Raw genomic sequence first — 18,619 nt, forward strand, 5'->3', positions numbered from 1 at the left:
TTCCATGGAACATTCTATCCCAAACAGGGCAAAGGGGTAGTGTTACAAAAGAATAGGTGAGTGTAGGTCAACCTCAGGAGTATGCCTACTCAGAAGACTGGCCTTGCTATCTGAATGGGGGAAAAGATCAAGTCATGAGTCATGGCACTACCATACCAGACCACAGTGATCTTTCAGATCCTTGTGGTGCATCAGGACTGGAAGGCATGGTAGCTCAATGTGGCTCCCCACATATTCCCCCTTTCTTAATATTTAAATACCATTGGGGAATTATATCTTTTAGTCACTGGATTCTTGGTCCGTGGTCATCATGATCTACTATTGAAACACAAAAGGAGTTAGTAGAAAACATATTATCTCAATGACACACCATGTGGAACATTTCAACATATTTAGGATTAAATCCATTTAATTATCTTTGGAAGATCCAGGTTATTATTATTATTTTGCCAAACACTTATCAGAAGATTCTTAATCTTTTCTCAATTTTATTGGGAAGCATTCTGTTTGGCCATAGTAACACAGACGTTTTTATTTGGCATGGCATTTAGGCCTTTCCACAAACCACAGAGCAGAGAGCTCATTCACAATATTGATTACAGTGGCATCTTAGAGCATTTTAACTCTTGAAACACATGTCAGAACTGCCGAGCTGGGGAAGGGCAAGCATCTCGCTTTCCCCAGGTTGCAGGCTTTCCCCAGGTCGGAGGCACTCAGTCAGATCAAGTCCTTTGTCTTTCCAGCATGAGGGACAGTGAATGCCACATAGTTCCCAAGGGTGTCCCACAGAAGGCTTCTAGAAAGCCCAAAGCTGGAAGCAAACCCTGAGCCTCTGCCCAAGCAGAAGGTTGTGCCTGGGTCCTGCCCATCAAGCCTGCCTGGATTCTACAGCAGTGGGCAGAGATGTCCTCCTGAGGAGCCACTGCCACTCAACAGCAGGGACTGTCTCAAGCACTTGACATGACTCCAGGCTCAGCCCACCTTGTACTGCAAGTGAGAAAATGGGTGCACAACACACTCAACCTGATGCACACAGCTGTGGTGTAGCTGTTTCGGGAGTCAAGACTAGCACAGAAGCTCCTAAGCAAGCTCTGCAGAGCCTGAGAGACCAGGCCGTGGTAGTGGGCAGGGCCTGTGTGTGACAGAGGGCAGCCCACCACTCCCATGTCCCTCTTGCTGTCTCCCTTCTGAAGCCATGAATGACCTGCATGGACCTTTGGCAGAGGCTCAGGCTTTGCTTCCAGCCTTACTTCTATTCAGACCTCTTGAGATATTGTCTGACTTCTTGCCCTGAGCAAAACAAAGCAAGTACAAAGAGGCCAGGCTTTCTGACTCGGGTTAACTTGGACAATAGAGTGGTTCAGGGAAGCCGCCTTTGACCTTGATGTGACTTTGGGATGTTGGCCAGGCAAGGCAACTAGTGCCTGGAGCTCCCTCCACCAACCAGGCTCAGGACATGCCTCAAAAGGAGTTCAGGTGGTCACTGAATTTCCCCTCAAAGTCTCCTACTGTTTTGACACCTACCACTCACTCGGGCATCTGCTAGCATGCTCGGGCTTGCTTCTGGAGAGAGGCTATTATGTCTTCTAGAAATTCTGCTTAGGAAAATCAGCCCCCAAATCCTTTGGGCCAGAGGCAAGAGACTTGCTTTGTGAAGCCATATCCACAGTACCACATGGGCAGCCGAGGGAAGATTCCTTTGCTGTTTATGGCCACACGAACGAGTCTCAGGCTGGATTGCTCGGGCTTTGTTTGAATTCAGTACTTAACTTTGAATTCTAGGTATTTAAAATTCCCACTCAGTCTCAGGCACATAACCTTAGGAAATTGGATTCTCAAGAGATAGTTGAAGCTAGTGTTTAATATGTTTTTTTAGATATAAAACAGGATTAAAGAGCTTCATTCTGTTCAAGTTATTTATCACTAGATACTCTGAATATAACTTTATTCCTAAAGACAGTGAAGTTTAAGGTAGTCATATGAAGAATAGAGAATACCTCTATTATTATTTGTATGGAATATTGAGAAAAATATGAGAAAAGGAAAAGAATTACAAGAAAACATAACGTGGGTATAGGATAGACATCACTTTTGAATTTATGCAGATAGTATCAGGGGAGAATTCTATTTTCACTTATAATAATCCTATCAACACGTACACACCAACAAATTTGTATCCAGAAATCCAACCAAGAATTAAGGAAGAAGGAAAAGTGCTTTGCATTGTGAATCTGTACTCAAAGGAAGAAAGACCTGAACTTGCACTCTTTTGATAGATGCACTCAGGAACTGTACAAGACTGGAAGTGCATGTTTGATTAAAAATGGAACCAGCCCTCCTCTGTACTGAGCATGGTTCTAGGCACTATGGATATTTCTGGGGTGCAGGATGCTCTCCCCCAACCTCTGGCACCTTGGCATTTGAGAAGCATCAGGAGCAGAGATCACTCTTCCTGCTGCTCTCCCTTGTTAGGGATGAGGGTGCCCAAGGAATCAAAGACCTGCTCTGAAGCAGGCAAACTTCACTTTTGCAGAAGGGTGTGCTACCAAGAAAGTCTGGCCAGCAGGCACATGTGGGCAGGCAGTCCACTGCTTCTATCCCTAAGGCAGCACTGCCCCTCACTCAGATAGGAGGAACTGGGGGTTCCAATCTACGTGACTGGCTAATTTTAAAATGGGGGTGGGCAAAGGGAAGGGCTGGAGTTCAAGTGGCTAGACTGGACACAGGTTGGGGAGCTCAGAATGGAGGCATTTGGGCCATCCTCTGGAGACTGGATCTAGGAAGTTAGAAAGGCTACAGGATGCCTTTCTTACATCCCATTTTTACATTTAAGGTTAAATACTATATTCTGAAAATGGACCAACAGACTTTCTATTTCACACACCCTGAAGCAGCCATAAAAGAACACTTCCTTTAAGGCAGGCCATAAGACTATCATTCCTACAGTCCTCTCTGTACCTGAGGAAGGGCCCTAAGACAGAAGGCCCAGAGGAGCTGTGCAAACAGGACTTGCAGAGTCCCCAGTTTCCTCCCATCAGATCAGACCCCCTTGCCTAGTTGTGCTTCTTCATAAGGGTTCATTTCAGCAAACTGAGCATAAGCATGCCACTTTCCTGAGTCCCACGCTCCTCTTCTGAAGCCCCTGTGTCAGATTTATATTAAGAGGCTGGGAGATACAGCACAGTGGAGGAGCACTTGCATAGCATGATTGAAACTCTGAGTTCAATCCCCAGGACCCAAAAATGATGAAACAGAACAATAACCTAAAACATTCATCTTAAATTCATTTACATGCTTTTCTCTTGCGGATGTGATGTTGCTTTGTGGTGGGGTCTCAGCCAAAGTCCTGGTAGTAGGCATGGATAAGACTGGTTCTTCTCCCCTATGCCACAAACATGAAGGAGAAAAGCAGCCTGCCTCCTGGTGGAATGCCTTGGCTGGCAAGAGGTGACAAAATAGCCCAGCAAGTTTATTTCACACATAATTCCAGCGCCATGCAAGGCATGCAAAAGCCAAAGTGCAGGCCTAGGGTTGCAGGAATGCATAAGGAGGAAACAACTTCCAAAAAGACCTTACACACCTGCCTCTCCACATGGGTTGGAGCTGGAAATAAATCAGCGTAGCAACCCACGAACACAAAGTCTAGGCACTCTGTAAGTTCATCTTAGGTTCTAGTAAGGCTGTTTCTTTATAATGACAGCCCCAACCATTTAGTTTTCATGGTTATTTGGGATTTCACTTTATTGAGTCATTATATGAGTCTCTCTCATGAACAGGACTCTCCCCCTTACTCATTTTCGTGGTCTCCCCAACGGCATCTAACACGGGGTTGGCACTCAACAATATTTTTGGAGCTATATAATGGGGCAGATGAAGTGGCAGAAAGCAGGTTGTTCATTGCTGGGTAAACAAAAACAAGGGAAGTCAGATAGACCTCTTAAAACATCCCCTCCAGCGCTGCAAAGTGACGCAGCTCTGAGCATGGAAAAGCTGAGCTTCAGGGCTGGAGATGTGGCTCAAGCGGTAGCGCGCTCGCCTGGCATGCGTGCGGCCCAGGTTCGATCCTCAGCATCACATACAAACAAAGATGTTGTGTCCGCCGAGAACTAAGAAAAAATAAATAAATATTAAAAATTCTCTCTCTCTCTCTCTCTCTGTCCCACTCTCTCTCACTCTCTGTTTAAAAAAAAAAAAAGAAAAAAGAAAAGCTGAGCTTCCACCACCTCTCACAGACTGTTCTTGGCAGGAAGTACACATCACCTACCAAACAGAGAATTCTGTTCAATAGCAGAAGAACTTAGTATTTGTTCAAGATATTTTCTTTTTTTGAGGGAGTGGGTACTGAGGATTGAACTCAGGGCACTCGCCCACTGAGCCACATCCCCAACTCTATTTTGCATTTTATTTAGATACAGGGTCTCACTGAGTTGCTTAGCACCTTGCCATTGCTGAGGCTGGTTTGGAACTTGCGATCCTCCTGCTTCAGTTGGGATTACAAGCATGTGCCACTACACCTGGCAAGACATTTTCTTCTTTATACAGAGAGGGTCTGCATTGCCAAGCATGGGTTCATCTAGAATGGTCTGGTCTCAGGTGTGGACAAAGCCTTTAAAGTCTGCATGATATATTTTTTTAATTTTAATATTCACTTTTTATTTATTTATTTATTTTTTAGTTTTCGGCAGACACAACATCTTTGTTGGTATGTGGTGCTGAGGATCGAACCCGGGCCGCATGCATGCCAGGTGAGAGTGCTACCGCTTGAGCCACATCCCCAGCCCCTCTGCATGATATTTTAATAATGAATTGCTTCTTCTTCTGGGATATTTGCATTTGAAGTTCTCTTTAATGAAGGTCAAATGCCCTATTTAAACCTCCAGCAAGCAGTAGGGAATTTATTTGGGGTGGGGGTAGTGGTTGTCTTTTCCCAAATGACATATCACAGATCAATGCCAAGTAAGTCACATTGGGACTGGGCTCTCCCAGTGGCTGATTCTGCTTTTCCAAACAGCACCTGTGAGACAAGTGCCTGCCAAGCAAGAGCTCCCTACATGCCCAGGGCTTCCTTCTGCTCCAGGTTCTGTCCCCGAGAGTCACAGCCTCTGTACTCCATAAAGTACCTGCATGGTGCTTCTGTCAACAGCCTCCTCTGGCAGTATGTCCCCTCCAGCCTGGTGTGCTCTACCATGGGAGAAGAGGCTGCATGTGCCATGATCCCACCCTTGGTGGTTCCCATCAGTAGCTAACACAGTGAAAATCCTTACCCACCTGGAGTGGGCTCCACTCTGAGGGGTCTCTCATGAGGATATGACTAGCAGGCACCGAGAGATTCTTCTGTCCTGAATTCTGAAGCATTTAGTGACCTGTTCACATTATCTAAGCAGAGTAACAATCGATAAATAAATAAAGTCTCTGATTTAAAAAATAATAAATATACATTCTACTGCTAGAGACAAATTATGCACACAAAAATTCAGTTTTGCTGTACATCTAAAAATCAGCAGTGACAGAGCAGAACTGTGGCGTAGGAGGTAGGGGTTTGTCTCTTTCGTCAGTGCTGTACTCTCACCTGCTAGAACAGCAGCCAGTCCGTAGTTAGTGCTCTGGAAGAATATTTTTTTCTGAATGAATGGGTAGTGCAGACCACAGGACATGGAGTCCAGAGGGAGAAGACTAAGTGGGTGTGATGGTCCTCAGAGGCACCACAGAGGACGCAGGATTGCAGCCGAGCATGAGGTACGCAAATTTGACTCAGTGAGTTCAGGGCCATTTTTGTTCAATGTCTACCAGATACCAGGTACTAGGCAGGAAAGTGCCAAGAGCCTTAACTCAGTCACCGATCTAAGAAGACTAGGGGAGTTCAACACAACTTAATTGACCTCAAAGCCATCCTGGCTACCCAAGATTTTCTATAATTCAAAACATGTAAGGAAAAGTAAAACTAGAGTGAAATAATTAAGAAACAATCACTGGTCTGAAAACAGATGTTACAATGGAAATAAAGGAGAACATATACATTCCCTCTGCTTGCCTGCTGAGATCCCCTTTCATTTCATTTCAAAAGTTTAAAAGTCCTGGGAAGAAGTGCAGATGTGGAAGGCAGAAATGCTGCCTCCTGTCACTGCATGCAGAAGGGTCCCTTGCCTTCTGTGTTCCAGGTTGAGGCTGAGAGCACCTCACACATGGCAGACTAGCCTCTGGTGTCTGTCTAAGGTCAGCCTTGCTGCTCCCCTGGCTGCCAAACATGATACCAGTCCACTTCCCAGTGGCAAGCAGCATCCACGCAGGCACACATGGGCCAGGCATCTGGGCCCCTGCACTATCAGCTTGTGTTTGCTCTGGATAATATCTCTTGCGAATCTAAAAATGATGAAGTGGCTGTGGGTTTCAGTGACTTAGGAGGTAACCAGGAGACCAGTAGAACAGAGACACTGCCAGCTCCCTAAGGAGGAAAACCAGGTACACAGCTCCAGATGTCGGGGGAGAAGGTATCCTCACTATTCCAGGCAGAGAATGTGTTATCTGACCTCCTGGCTGTGGCAGTCGAGTGCAGGTTATTTGTTCATGTTGCTAGACTTGTGCTTGAAAACAAAACGTATATGTACAGGTATGTGCACACATCTGTTTACATAGATACATACCTGTGCTTACATGCCTCTGTCGCTTAACATCCTGGGAAACACGACTCTGAAGCGTGTACACTGCACTGTTAAGGCGCTGAGCTTCAGAGTAACAGACTTTAGAGACTTTGGTAGTCCAACTTGCTCTGTGGACCATAAGTGCTCCTACCATCAGTGTTTCCATCTTGTGTCAGAATATGCCACGTGGCTTCCTTGTGACGATTAGAAGGATCATCCCATCACTGGGCTTAGTTCCTGAGGCAGAGCGGATGTTAACAAAAGGTGGCTGTCATTATCCTCCTTTGCTTCTCAGTCTGGGAACTGACCTCAGATGGATGACCATAACATGGCCTTCTGCTGTTGATGCTCTGAATTGTGCAGGTGGAATGATTTACTATTTCTCCTCAATACCCTGATACCCAGGCAGGGCTCTTCCCTGCTGCGGGCAAGGTCCTGAGCCTGGTGGTGCCTTCAGTAGCACCTTGGCCTCTGCCCACTACCTGGCAGCAACAAACTGTCCCTGTCCCCAGGTGTGACAGACATCCCCGAGGGCAGCTCTGCCTTGGGGTGGTTCTCTTTCAAGCTCACTTACCCATTGGCACACCCTGTCCCTTGCCGGGAGAGGATGCCCTTCCTGCTCACTGTGCTGCTACCACTGAGCCCAGGCCAGCAACCCCTCTCTTGGGCATGGCTGTCAGTCTCTGGAAGTCCTGCTGACAGCCCTGGCCTCCAGCCCTGGGTCCCAGACTGAGTGGCCTCCTGGCTGCTCCTGAGATACAGCCCCAGGCCCCACCTAACCCTGCTGTTCCCTTGCGTGGCCGCTTACCCCTTACCTTTAGGCCTCTGCTCAACACCACCCTGGAAGTGGGTCCTCCCAGACCTCCCTGGACTCCAGCAGCTCTGAGAGCTCTTATCGTGCTTTATTTTTCTTCCAATTTCACTTCCCCAGTTAATATAGTGTATTTGCTCATTTGAGTGTCAGCTCCGTGAAGGTTGGTCCTGTGTCCCTCGAAGCTGGAAGAGCAGCGGACGCTTCGTGGACACTCCAGTGTTTGTTGAACAAATTAGCAAATGTATTTTCATCTTTGAAAATATTTCTTAAGTTGCGGTAAGATATACACACACAACATTCACCATCTTAACAACTTTGGGGTAAAGAGTTCACTAGTGTTAGGTATATTCACTGTTGTGCACCCATCTCCTAAACTCTTTTGACCTTTAGGAACTGAAACTCTAGACTCATCAAATAACAGCTCATTGCCCCAAGCCCCCATGGGCTTAGATGTGAGGGCATTGGGAAGAGGCCCAGAGGCTCTCTGAGCAGGCACCCTCCTCAGTGGACAGCTTAAAGAACTAACAGGAATCCCACACACCCTCGTTAATTTTCCCCAGGCAACCTTGATGACCTGTCTCAGAGACCTCGGAGTGGCTCCCTCAGTAAACACCTGTCTCTGCTCCCTCCAGCCAACACTGGCCCCTCCCTCACTGAGGCTTTGGTGTGTGCTACAACCAGGGCACTAGTGACATCACGCTGTCCTTCAACTACAGAAATCCGTCAGGTCCTGCGCCCCGGGGCCAGCAGGTGACCACTGCCAGAAGGAGACAACTGGCCTCTTTCCCTGCTACTGCGCGCCTTCTCTCCCTTGGCCTTCTCTGAGGGCTGCTCTTCCACCTCGAGGAGAGCTCGCTCCCTGCCTCTCACAGCCCTTCTCCTGCTTCCCATCAAGCCTGGGCCCTCCTCAGTTCTCTTTGCTCAGTCTCTTGCTTACTCTCCTTCTGTTCTTGTCAGCCACGTTCATTTCAAACTCCTGTTCCCATCTCTCTGCATGAAAGCAGCTGCACAGCAGGGACTGTGGCCTCCCCGAGCTCCGAGCTCCGGGCAGGCACCTCATCTTGGTCTGCTGACTTACACATCCTGCTCATCTCAGATAGCTTTTCTATTTTTCATTCTGGTGTTACCACGAAGCAGGCGGTACTTAGAGGAAGAAAACATTGAAAGATACAAACATTTAAAGGGGAAAAGTCTGGGGCTGGGGACTCAGGGACTTTCCAAGGAAGAAGCGGCATGGGGCTGGGGTCGAGATGAGGAATGGAAGGGTTTTCAGGTTGAGGACAAGATTTCCTGAGGAGAACTCTCTACAGTGGCTAGAGGATGAAGAAGAGGAGTTTAAGGTTGGAACTGGGAGACTGGAGTCTCATTTGAAGTGAAAAGACCTGAGAATCTAGCCATGACTTCCCAGTAGGATGTCCTGACCTGCTCTGCTCTAACAGGACACCATAGACAGGTTGGCTCACCAACAGAAATGTCTTCCTGATGGTTTGGAGCCTGCAAAGTCCAAGATCAGGCTGTGGGCAAATGTGGTGTCTAGAGACGGCTGCTCCTGGTTCACAGTCAGCATCTTGTAGCATCCTCTTCATATGGGGGAGTTAGAGCAGGAGCTGCAGAGACCTCTTCTCTGCGGTACTAAAGCCACTCAGTAGGGCTTGGCTTTCCTGCCCTGATCACCTTCCGAGGTCTGGGGGATTAGGGTTCAACAGGGAATTTGAGAGGACACAAGCATGTAGTCTACAGCAAAGGGGGACATAATCTGTTATACCCATATCCTATTCTCCCTGGGGAATAGTGAATATCCAGTTCTGTCTTTCTCTCTGTCCCTCCAATTCTCCTCAGTAGCCCCCAGCATGTTACAGAATTCAATAAGTAGATAAATAAGATAGTGATTATGTCACCAGTCGTGTGTGACATACATGAGGAATAAGGCCTCAAGAAGTCAACAGAGCAGATCAGAGGGACACATAAATAGACTCAGAAACAGCCTGCCAAGAGCGCTTCAAGAGAATCAGCCCTGAACCTGCATGAAAACACACTGAGAAGAACAGCCAGCCATTGGCAGTGACGTCCGATCCACGCAGACCATTCACCAGAAGTATTTCCTAGGTGCCAGGAGCTGGACATAGACCGTGGGTACATGCTGGGTGTCCTGACCCTACCCTGACAGCGGAACACTGTCGTCTACTGAGTCACGCCCTACCTCACGGACCCTCGGGTAGCCTTTGTGCAGACACAGAATCAGATTCAGAGACAAGCCATCAGGCCCATGGGAGCTGGGGTTACTTCCAAAGTATCTGAGAGATACAGTTTCTCTCAAATAGAAAATAGAAGGAGCTGCAAGGTGCTAGGGTACTTGGGAGAGGAATTAACTCAGGGAGAGTCAGGGAAGGCTTCATGGAAGAGATGGGTTTTAGAACAGAAAAGCACTAACACAAAATATCTGACCTCTAAAGATGGTGTTAGGACACTTTTCACCAACCATGCTGTGTACTTGAAGGAACAGAGAAGTGCAGATACAGTGTTGTGTTTCAACTGGACGCCTGAGGTCGTGATTCAAGGGGACTTAGCGGTGATGTTTGCAGAACACGTATCTGCCCCAGCCAAGCCTACTACCTGAGTACCAAACGTGGCAGGGCCCAAGGTTCACTACATTTTGTTACAGAAAACAGAGGGCACTTGGGAAGAGAGGCTCATCTTTTTTCCTTATTCAAGTGTTACTCAACTGACTTAAATCAATGTATTTGCACTTGGATTCAGATCAGACTTTTGAGACTTTCTATACCGAGGCACGTCACCACTTCTCCAGCCTGAATGATTCATGTTGTTCATGGTGGCTTTTTAAAAGCTCTTCTGTGGAACTTGAAGATTAGTTTTCCCCTCCCAATCAAATGTTATTTTGAGTCAACTGTGGACAGTCCCTCCAGCTATACCACTTAACTGTTTGATCTAGAATTACCAGGATCTGAGAGAGGTGCCGATGGTTCCTAGACCTGTGACGTTATTTCGAGGTCTCGGAGATGAATGAGTAGGTGAAACCTCACTGGCTATTTTCTGATTTCTCAAGGGTCTCTTTAGACTTGATTTTCTTCTCATCAAATGTTATTTACTGAGTAACTTCAATCAACTGCCTTGATATTGTACCTTGCTGTGATTCCAGCAGATAATAAATGTCAATGTGAGGAGAGCAAAAAATCCAAACCTCAAATTTAATAATATAGTGTGTTTGAAATTGACTTCACTTTCATCATACTGAGTCTTACAGGGTTGAACCTTCACCTGGCTACCTTGATAAAATCTCTGGGTTCCCTGTTGGTCTCCCTGGGATTTTTCTGTGTGTGCAAGGGACGAAAAGACTTTGAAGATCTAAGAAACAAAGCGATCTATTATCTGTCTTGAAAACCATATTATTTTTTGTTTTACAGGCACAGTAAGCATGTTAAATGGAAGCCTATCAAAGACTTAGGGAGAAGGGTGTTTTATGTGCTGTGTACAGCTAGCAGGAGAGAAATCACTCCTCCCTGGAAGGGGGGGTGTGTACAAGGCCCCTCGTCCCCCACAAGAGTCTGACCACACCAAGCCAAGTGTGCTTCCAAGCCTAGCTCAGATATGGCACAGAGTCTTGGACACAATCCACCGGAAACACTGTTGATCTCAAGCTGTCTGAAGAAGGAAAGTCCAGCCATGTCCCATCCCATGGGCAAGTTACATCAACTGCAGGACTGCTTGAATGCCCATCCAAGAGGACTCTGTGGAGACAGGTTCCGTTAGGCATCATAGTAAAATAGCCTGACAAATTGGAGGTTTCCATGTCATGTTGGCATTGGAGGTCTGCCATGGTCCCTCCTGAGGTGGGCTCTCTACGCCAGCTCAGGGTGGGTGGGCATTGGATGTCTGCCATGATCCCTCCTGAGGTGGGCTCCTCAGGGCAGCTCAGGGTGGGTGGGCATTGGAGGTCTGCCATGGTCCCTCCTGAGGTGGGCTCCTCAGGGCAGCTCAGGGTGGGTGGGCATTGGAGGTCTGCCATGGTCCCTCCTGAGGTGGGCTCTCCAGGGCAGCTCAGGGTGGGTGGGCATTGGAGGTCTGCCATGGTCCCTCCTGAGGTGGGCTCTCCAGGGAAGCTCAGGGTGGGTGGACATTGGAGGTCTGCCATGGTCCCTCCTGAGGTGGGCTCCACAGGGCAGCTCAGGGTGGGTGGGCATTGGAGGTCTGTCATGGTCCTTCCTGAGGTGGGCTCCTCAGGGCAGCTCAGGGTGGGTGGGCATTGGAGGTCTGCCATGGTCCCTCCTGAGATGGGCTCCTCAGGGCAGCTCAGGGTGGGTGGGCATTGGAGGTCTGCCATGATCCCTCCTGAGGTGGGCTCCTCAGGGCAGCTCAGGGTGGGTGGGCATTGGAGGTCTGCCATGGTCCCTCCTGAGGTGGGCTCCTCAGGGCAGCTCAGGGTGGGTGGGCATTGGAGGTCTGCCATGGTCCCTCCTGAGGTGGGCTCCTCAGGGCAGCTCAGGGTGGGTGGGCATTGGAGGTCTGCCATGGTCCCTCCTGAGGTGGGCTCCTCAGGGCAGCTCAGGGTGGGTGGACATTGGAGGTCTGTCATGGTCCCTCCTGAGGTGGGATCCTCAGGGCAGCTCAGGGTGGGTGGGCATTGGAGGTCTGCCATGGTCCCTCCTGAGGTGGGCTCCTCAGGGCAGCTCAGGGTGGGTGGGCATTGGAGGTCTGCCATGGTCCCTCCTGAGGTGGGCTCCTCAGGGCAGCTCAGGGTGGGTGGGCATTGGAGGTCTGCCATGGTCCCTCCTGAGGTGGGCTCCTCAGGGCAGCTCAGGGTGGGTGGGCATTGGAGGTCTGCCATGGTCCCTCCTGAGGTGGGCTCCTCAGGGCAGCTCAGGGTGGGTGGGCATTGGAGGTCTGCCATGGTCCCTCCTGAGGTGGGCTCTGTAGGGCAGCTCAGGGTGGGTGGGCATTGGAGGTCTGCCATGGTCCCTCCTGAGGTGGGCTCCTCAGGGCAGCTCAGGGTGGGTGGGCATTGGAGGTCTGCCATGGTCCCTCCTGAGGTGGGCTCTCCAGGGCAGCTCAGGGTGGGTGGGCATTGGAGGTCTGCCATGGTCCCTCCTGAGGTGGGCTCTCTAGGGCAGCTCAGGGTGGGTGGGCATTGGAGGTCTGTCATGGTCCCTCCTTAGGTGGGCTCCTCAGGGCAGCTCAGGGTGGGTGGGCATTGGAGGTCTGCCATGGTCCCTCCTGAGGTGGGCTCCTCAGGGCAGCTCAGGGTGGGTGGGCATTGGAGGTCTGTCATGGTCCCTCCTGAGGTGGGCTCCTCAGGGCAGCTCAGGGTGGGTGGGCATTGGAGGTCTGCCATGGTCCCTCCTGAGGTGGGCTCTCCAGGGCAGCTCAGGGTGGGTGGGCATTGGAGGTCTGCCATGGTCCCTCCTGAGGTGGGCTCTCCAGGGAAGCTCAGGGTGGGTGGGCATTGGAGGTCTGTCATGGTCCCTCCTGAGGTGGGCTCCTCAGGGCAGCTCAGGGTGGGTGGACATTGGAGGTCTGCCATGGTCCCTCCTGAGGTGGGCTCTCCAGGGAAGCTCAGGGTGGGTGGGCATTGGAGGTCTGCCATGGTCCCTCCTGAGGTGGGCTCTCCAGGGAAGCTCAGGGTGGGTGGGCATTGGAGGTCTGCCATGGTCCCTCCTGAGGTGGGCTCCTCAGGGCAGCTCAGGGTGGGTGGGCATTGGAGGTCTGTCATGGTCCCTCCTGAGGTGGGCTCCTCAGGGAAGCTCAGGGTGGGTGGGCATTGGAGGTCTGCCATGGTCCCTCCTGAGGTGGGCTCCTCAGGGCAGCTCAGGGTGGGTGGACATTGGAGGTCTGCCATGGTCCCTCCTGAGGTGGGCTCTCTACGCCAGCTCAGGGTGGGTGGGCATTGGAGGTCTGTCATGGTCCCTCCTGAGGTGGGCTCCTCAGGGCAGCTCAGGGTGGGTGGGCATTGGAGGTCTGCCATGGTCCCTCCTGAGGTGGGCTCCTCAGGGCAGCTCAGGGTGGGTGGGCATTGGAGGTCTGCCATGGTCCCTCCTGAGGTGGGCTCCTCAGGTCAGCTCAGGGTGGGTGGACATTGGAGGTCTGCCATGGTCCCTCCTGAGGTGGGCTCTCTAGGGCAGCTCAGGGTGGGTGGGCATTGGAGGTCTGCCATGGTCCTTCCTGAGTGGGCTCCTCGGGGCAGCTCAGGGTGGGTGGGCATTGGAGGTCTGCCATGGTCCCTCCTGAGGTGGGCTCCTCAGGGCAGCTCAGGGTGGGTGGGCATTGGAGGTCTGCCATGGTCCCTCCTGAGGTGGGCTCCTCAGGGCAGCTCAGGGTGGGTGGACATTGGAGGTCTGCCATGGTCCCTCCTGAGGTGGGCTCTCCAGGTCAGCTCAGGGTGGGTGGGCATTGGAGGTCTGCCATGGTCCCTCCTGAGGTGGGCTCCTCAGGGCAGCTCAGGGTGGGTGGACATTGGAGGTCTGCCATGGTCCCTCCTGAGGTGGGCTCTCCAGGTCAGCTCAGGGTGGGTGGGCATTGGAGGTCTGCCATGGTCCCTCCTGAGGTGGGCTCCTCAGGGCAGCTCAGGGTGGGTGGGCATTGGAGGTCTGCCATGGTCCCTCCTGAGGTGGGCTCCTCAGGGCAGCTCAGGGTGGGTGGGCATTGGAGGTCTGCCATGGTCCCTCCAGAGGTGGGCTCCTCAGGGCAGCTCAGGGTGGGTGGGCATTGGAGGTCTGCCATGGTCCCTCCTGAGGTGGGCTCCTCAGGGCAGCTCAGGGTGGGTGGGCATTGGAGGTCTGTCATGGTCCCTCCTGAGGTGGGCTCCTCAGGGCAGCTCAGGGTGGGTGGACATTGGAGGTCTGCCATGGTCCCTCCTGAGGTGGGCTCTCCAGGGCAGCTCAGGGTGGGTGGGCATTGGAGGTCTGCCATGGTCCCTCCTGAGGTGGGCTCCTCAGGGCAGCTCAGGGTGGGTGGACATTGGAGGTCTGTCATGGTCCCTCCTGAGGTGGGCTCTCTAGGTCAGCTCAGGGTGGGTGGACATTGGAGGTCTGCCATGGTCCCTCCTGAGGTGGGCTCCTCAGGGCAGCTCAGGGTGGGTGGGCATTGGATGTCTGCCATGGTCCCTCCTGAGGTGGGCTCCTCAGGGCAGCTCAGGGTGGGTGGACATTGGAGGTCTGTCATGGTCCCTCCTGAGGTGGGCTCTCTAGGTCAGCTCAGGATGGGTGGACATTGGAGGTCTGCCATGGTCCCTCCTGAGGTGGGCTCTCCAGGTCAGCTCAGGGTGGGTGGACATTGGAGGTCTGTCATGGTCCCTCCTGAGGTGGGCTCTCCAGGGCAGCTCAGGGTGGGTGGGCATTGGAGGTCTGCCATGGTCCCTCCTGAGGTGGGCTCCTCAGGGCAGCTCAGGGTGGGTGGGCATTGGAGGTCTGTCATGGTCCCTCCTGAGATGGGCTCCTCAGGGCAGCTCAGGGTGGGTGGGCATTGGAGGTCTGTCATGGTCCCTCCGGAGGTGGGCTCTCCAGGGCAGCTCAGGGTGGGTGGGCATTGGATGTCTGCCATGGTCCCTCCTGAGGTGGGCTCCTCAGGGCCGCTCAGGGTGGGTGGGCATTGGAGGTCTGCCATGGTCCCTCCTGAGGTGGGCTCTCCAGGGAAGCTCAGGGTGGGTGGGCATTGGAGGTCTGTTATGGTCCCTCCTGAGGTGGGCTCCTCAGGGCAGCTCAGGGTGGGTGGGCATTGGAGGTCTGCCATGGTCCCTCCTGAGGTGGGCTCCTCAGGGCAGCTCAGGGTGGGTGGGCATTGGAGGTCTGTCATGGTCCCTCCTGAGGTGGGCTTCTCAGGGCAGCTCAGGGTGGGTGGGCATTGGAGGTCTGCCATGGTCCCTCCTGAGGTGGGCTCCTCAGGGCAGCTCAGGGTGGGTGGGCATTGGATGTCTGTCATGGTCCCTCCTGAGGTGGGCTCCTCAGGACAGCTCAGGGTGGGTGGGCATTGGAGGTCTGCCATGGTCCCTCCTGAGGTGGGCTCCTCAGGGCAGCTCAGGGTGGGTGGGCATTGGAGGTCTGCCATGGTCCCTCCTGAGGTGGGCTCCTCAGGGCAGCTCAGGGTGGGTGGGCATTGGAGGTCTGTCATGGTCCCTCCTGAGGTGGGCTCTCCAGGGCAGCTCAGGGTGGGTGGACATTGGAGGTCTGCCATGGTCCCTCCTGAGGTGGGCTCCTCAGGGCAGCTCAGGGTGGGTGGGCATTGGAGGTCTGTCATGGTCCCTCCTGAGGTGGGCTCTCCAGGGCAGCTCAGGGTGGGGGGGAATTGGAGGTCTGCCATGGTCCCTCCTGAGGTGGGCTCTCTAGGGCAGCTCAGGGTGGGTGGGCATTGGAGGTCTGTCATGGTCCCTCCTGAGGTGGGCTCTCTACGCCAGCTCAGGGTGGGTGGGCATTGGAGGTCTGCCATGGTCCATCCTGAGGTGGGCTCTCTAGGGCAGCTCAGGGTGGGTGGACATTGGAGGTCTGCCATGGTCCCTCCTGAGGTGGGCTCCTCAGGGCAGCTCAGGGTGGGTGGGCATTGGAGGTCTGCCATGGTCCCTCCTGAGGTGGGTTCTCCAGGGCAGCTCAGGGTGGGTGGGCATTGGAGGTCTGCCATGGTCCCTCCTGAGGTGGGCTCCTCAGGTCAGCTCAGGGTGGGTGGGCATTGGAGGTCTGCCATGGTCCATCCTGAGGTGGGCTCTCTAGGGCAGCTCAGGGTGGGTGGACATTGGAGGTCTGTCATGGTCCCTCCTGAGGTGGGCTCCTCAGGGCAGCTCAGGGTGGGTGGGCATTGGAGGTCTGCCATGGTCCCTCCTGAGGTGGGTTCTCCAGGGCAGCTCAGGGTGGGTGGGCATTGGAGGTCTGTCATGGTCCCTCCTGAGGTGGGCTCTCCAGGGCAGCTCAGGGTGGGTGGACATTGGAGGTCTGTCATGGTCCATCCTGAGGTGGGCTCTCCAGGGCAGCTCAGGGTGGGTGGACATTGGAGGTCTGTCATGGTCCCTCCTGAGGTGGGCTCTCTAGGGCAGCTCAGGGTGGGTGGACATTGGAGGTCTGCCATGGTCCATCCTGAGGTGGGCTCTCCAGGGCAGCTCAGGGTGGGTGGGCATTGGAGGTCTGCCATGGTCCATCCTGAGGTGGGCTCTCTAGGGCAGCTCAGGGTGGGTGGGCATTGGAGGTCTGTCATGGTCCCTCCTGAGGTGGGCTCCTCAGGGCAGCTCAGGGTGGGTGGGCATTGGAGGTCTGCCATGGTCCATCCTGAGGTGGGCTCTCCAGGGCAGCTCAGGGTGGGTGGGCATTGGAGGTCTGCCATGGTCCCTCCTGAGGTGGGCTCTCTACGCCAGCTCAGGGTGGGTGGGCATTGGAGGTCTGTCATGGTCCCTCCTGAGGTGGGCTCCTCAGGGCAGCTCAGGGTGGGTGGGCATTGGAGGTCTGTCATGGTCCCTCCTGAGGTGGGCTCTCTAGGGCAGCTCAGGGTGGGTGGACATTGGAGGTCTGCCATGGTCCCTCCTGAGGTGGGCTCTCCAGGGCAGCTCAGGGTGGGTGGGCATTGGAGGTCTGTCATGGTCCCTCCTGAGGTGGGCTCTCTAGGGCAGCTCAGGGTAGGTGGGCATTGGAGGTCTGTCATGGTCCCTCCTGAGGTGGGCTCTCCAGGGCAGCTCAGGGTGGGTGGGCATTGGAGGTCTACCATGGCCCCTCCTGAGGTGGGCTCCTCAGGACAGCTCAGGGTGGGTGGGCATTGGAGGTCTGCCATGGTCCCTCCTGAGGTGGGCTCCTCAGGACAGCTCAGGGTGGGTGGGCATTGGAGGTCTGCCATGGTCCATCCTGAGGTGGGCTCTCCAGGGCAGCTCAGGGTGGGTGGGCATTGGAGGTCTGTCATGGTCCCTCCTGAGGTGGGCTCTCTAGGGCAGCTCAGGGTGGGTGGGCATTGGAGGTCTGTCATGGTCCCTCCTGAGGTGGGCTCTCTAGGGCAGCTCAGGGTGGGTGGACATTGGAGGTCTGTCATGGTCCCTCCTGAGGTGGGCTCCTCAGGGCAGCTCAGGGTGGGTGGGCATTGGAGGTCTGTCATGGTCCCTCCTGAGGTGGGCTCTCTAGGGCAGCTCATGGTGGGTGGACATAGGAGGTCTGTCATGGTCCCTCCTGAGGTGGGCTCTCTAGGGCAGCTCAGGGTGGGTGGGCATTGGAGGTCTGCCATGGTCCCTCCTGAGGTGGGCTCTCCAGGGCAGCTCAGGGTGGGTGGGCATTGGAGGTCTGCCATGGTCCCTCCTGAGGTGGGCTCTCCAGGGCAGCTCAGGGTGGGTGGGCATTGGAGGTCTGTCATGGTCCCTCCTGAGGTGGGCTCTCTAGGGCAGCTCAGGGTGGGTGGACATTGGAGGTCTGCCATGGTCCCTCCTGAGGTGGGCTCTCTAGGTCAGCTCAGGGTGGGTGGACATTGGAGGTCTGCCATGGTCCCTCCTGAGGTGGGCTCCTCAGGGCAGCTCAGGGTGGGTGGGCATTGGAGGTCTGCCATGGTCCCTCCTGAGGTGGGCTCTCCAGGGCAGCTCAGGGTGGGTGGGCATTGGAGGTCTGCCATGGTCCCTCCTGAGGTGGGCTCCTCAGGGCAGCTCAGGGTGGGTGGGCATTGGAGGTCTGCCATGGTCCCTCCTGAGGTGGGCTCCTCAGGGCAGCTCAGGGTGGGTGGGCATTGGAGGTCTGTCATGGTCCCTCCTGAGGTGGGCTCCTCAGGGCAGCTCAGGGTGGGTGGGCATTGGAGGTCTGTCATGGTTTCTCCTGAGGTGGGCTCCTCAGGGCAGCTCAGGGTGGGTGGACATTGGAGGTCTGTCATGGTCCCTCCTGAGGTGGGCTCCTCAGGGCAGCTCAGGGTGGGTGGACATTGGAGGTCTGTCATGGTCCCTCCTGAGGTGGGTTCTCCAGGGCAGCTCAGGGTGGGTGGGCATTGGAGGTCTGCCATGGTCCCTCCTGAGGTGGGCTCTCCAGGTCAGCTCAGGGTGGGTGGGCATTGGAGGTCTGTCATGGTCCCTCCTGAGGTGGGCTCCTCAGGGCAGCTCAGGGTGGGTGGGCATTGGAGGTCTGCCATGGTCCCTCCTGAGGTGGGCTCTCCAGGGCAGCTCAGGGTGGGTGGGCATTGGAGGTCTGCCATGGTCCCTCCTGAGGTGGACTCCTCA

The sequence above is a fragment of the Spermophilus citellus genome (genome assembly GCF_964194105.1).
Source record: "Spermophilus citellus genome assembly, chromosome: 19".
Classification (NCBI taxonomy): Eukaryota; Metazoa; Chordata; class Mammalia; order Rodentia; family Sciuridae; genus Spermophilus; species Spermophilus citellus.